At 37.0% G+C, this 3,287-nt stretch overlaps 1 long non-coding RNA gene across 1 annotated transcript; it reads right to left on the bottom strand.

Moving 5' to 3' along the window:
- Window positions 1–480: 480 nt before the first annotated feature.
- Window positions 481–2,302, bottom strand: LOC137173633 (uncharacterized). The gene is made up of 3 exons (XR_010925223.1): window positions 2,192–2,302; window positions 1,755–1,833; window positions 481–1,411 (listed from the first exon to the last, which is right to left on the bottom strand). It is a non-coding gene; the product is annotated as an uncharacterized lncRNA (long non-coding RNA).
- Window positions 2,303–3,287: the final 985 nt, after the last annotated feature.

Genomic DNA, 3,287 nt, shown 5'->3' with positions numbered 1-3,287 from the left:
GTGTTGTTTTTTTTTTGTTTTTTGTTTTTTTTTAAATGGTTGGACACTGTAGTTTTTAGGAAACTTTACTCAAACAGGAGGAAATAGTGCATTTGTTGGATCAGTTTTCAGCTGCACATTAGTACACATTCGGTACTCGGCATTTTGAGCAGCTGGATGGTTTATATGGTTTTGACTCAAACTACTGTAACTGTGTTCATGGAAATTAAGGAACATGTGCATTAATGCAAAGTTGTGGGTCACTGTAAAACTTTTTACTGTAAACTCGCAGTAATTAATTGGCAGCAGCTTCACCTGGAAAGTACTGTAATTTTTTACACAATACTGTAAACTATATTTGAATCTACAGTATGTATCCTGTATAGTACTGCTACTAATAATAATAATAATGATAATAATAATAATGAAAAAGTGTCAAAGGGACAATATTCATTATGCAGTTAATTTTCACATATTTATTAAATAAAAACATGTCACCAGTGCAACTCAAGCATAACTAGACCTGAATAAACCTTAATTTCCTGCTTGTTTACTTTTCTGTTCTTTGTATGGTTCTTTCAAAAGATTGACAATTTTTAATTTAATATTTGGTAACTCGCTGTGACAATTTTGTTTTTGTGAGAAAGGAACATCAAACTAACTGTTTTTAATTAACCTGCTGCTGAACAGCAGCAGTCTAGTTTGCATGAGTGTATTACAGTAAAAGTAAACACAAAACAATTATGCAACTGTCTCTCTGAACAACGAAAAATTTGAGTTCTTTTAGTCACTGAGTGAGTGAGTTAGTGAGTAAATAAGTGAATGCATGTTTGATTGAGTGGCTGGGTGAGAAAGTGGGTGTGTGTGTGTGTATGTGTGTGTGTGTGTGAAAGATGGTGCAATAATAATCCTTTCCTGAATACAGTACTGTACATTTTTGTGGTGTTTCCAATAAATAAGGTCTATTTATAATATGGGACCAGCACTGTGTGCCATGTAGGGATGATAATAAACATAATCATTTAAGAAATATACAGAATAATTACAGGATACAGAATACAGAATATGGTCCAAAACTATATTATCCAAAATTAGTGCAAAATCAGTCCCAAGAAAGAGAGTGGCTGGTGCAGTTCAATGTATGTGTGTGTGGCCTAGATCGATCGATGGGCTCAGTTCAGTTCAATGGTGTTGGGGGGCAGGAGGGCAGCTTGGGAGAAGAAGCTGTGTATGTGTGTGTGTGTGTGTGTGTGTGTGTGTGTGAAAGATCAGACAAAGTCCCACTTGAAGTCACTGAGCTTCTTGATGAGTGTGCAGACATGCGGATTCACTGATGTTGCCTTCTTTTTGACCATCTTCCAACTCTTCTTGCTTTGCACCCTTCTCATAGTTTGCTTCTGTGCCCCTCTCAGGATTAATGTCAATGCAGGTTCTGAAAAAACAATAAAGAACAGACAAAAATATTCTTCTTTCAGGTGACATCAGTCTATGAATGTGACAAAGTAGTGGTGCAGAATACTGAACCGTATGATTGTCATATTTCACTAAGTAGCTACGTATCAGTTCACGCCGATGATCACGTTAAAAAGGAGAATGTGAGGGAGAGGAAACAGTATCAGCCGTAATATTAGCAGAGGCGGCAGTGATGTTTGTAGTTGCTGTCCTTGTGTCAGAGGCGTGAGTGGTTATCTCCAGGTTATTGGACAATGGCGATGTGTGAAGAAAAGGCAATCAAGTCGAGCTGTGTGGTACAGTATATGTGAAAAAGCTACTACCTCTGAATGACTCTCAGTGTGCACGTTGCATCACGTTCCTTCACCTGTTCATCATCCATTGCTGGTTTGTCATTGGACCCTGAAAAAAAGATTACAGATCGGATTAGGGTCTAGAAAAGTCTTAGAAAAAAAGTTTTGTATGGCTCTTTTTGCTAATGTGGAAAGCATTGTGTTAGACTCACTACCTCACTACAATAGAATAGTTAAATTATCCTCCAGCAAAAGCAACAGTGTTGTTTTAATGTTTAAACTGAAGCAAAATGCAGATCAATTTTAGTTATCTGGACCATTGCGAATATGAAACATTTTTCTAAAATTCAACTTGAGAAAACCTCACAAATATATATATATTGTTTTTACCTCCTTGACAAGGAGAATGGTGCGTCATTTCTATGTCATTTTGACACCTTAGGGCAGAATAAAAAATGGTGACTTACGTTACTCAGTGCAGCTCTGGACATCTGTGACAAAAAGGCTGAGCAGGTTGTAGTGTGGCGTCAGAGACTGGATGGCAGATGTGCTCCAAAATTAAATCAACAAAAATAAAATGCAAGCTGCAAAAACAAACGTTTGCAATAAAATAAAAACAATCTTTCTATGTTGGTTAATTTTTACATTTTAGATCTAATTTTCTGCATACTTTACTTTCGTTCACCTCAAGTTTTGGACTTTTGACTATGTTGAACATTCATAACAGTATGAAAACAACAGAAAATCACAGAAATCATTATATACCTTTTAAAAGAGTCGAACAACAACGTGAGAAGTGAGATGCATCAAGATCATTCATTTGTTGTTGTTTTTTTTGTGTGTGCAAGAACACACTTATTCTGGTTAAAGTCAAAATAGACTAAAATGTGTCTAATACTTTGTTATTCTCACAGTGTGGATACCACAAATAGGCTGTATTACCGTTGTTAGATCAATCAAGAATAAACAGAAGCGGAATTGAAACTGATTTCCAGTGAATGAGAAGTGATTACTTAAATCAGATGCATTAGACGATGTTGTTGTGACTATAACAGAACATGCTGTAAGTTTTACCGAGATTCTTTGTGTGCTGTTAAGAGAAAAGATAAAGAAGCTCGGTGTTGTCCTCACTCTGTCATATCTGATGGATTTGTGGCTGTGTAAAAAAAAAAACTTTTGCCCTAGTTTTGAAGTGAGGAGGTCCGGGGGTGAGGAGGAAAGGTTTGCCTCAGGCGCCTGCAGCTGTGTGATGGTCTGTTACTGGGAGTTTTTCCCAGCCCACCGGGACGTAAGCAACTCTCTGGTCAGTCTCAATCTCTGACCCACCTGGAAGAGAGAAATCTGCTCAAAAACCTTTCTTTCTATTTTATGCGCAGATATACACCACATATCTGAAATCTCTTCATGCTCGGTTAATTTGTTCCTTATTTTTATGTCCGGCAGACTAGCAATTAATATCTGTTGCTCTCCAGCATGACTCAGGGATAATATTTATTGGAAGATCAATGCTTTGTTTTTTTCTGTATTGTTCCAATTTCCTTTTGAGTCACGGAGCTACTCACA

This window comes from Thunnus thynnus, chromosome 21, assembly GCF_963924715.1.
Source record: "Thunnus thynnus chromosome 21, fThuThy2.1, whole genome shotgun sequence".
Lineage (NCBI taxonomy): Eukaryota > Metazoa > Chordata > Actinopteri > Scombriformes > Scombridae > Thunnus > Thunnus thynnus.
Note: the sequence above shows the minus strand (reverse complement) of the source record. Positions and strands in the feature narration are given on the sequence as shown.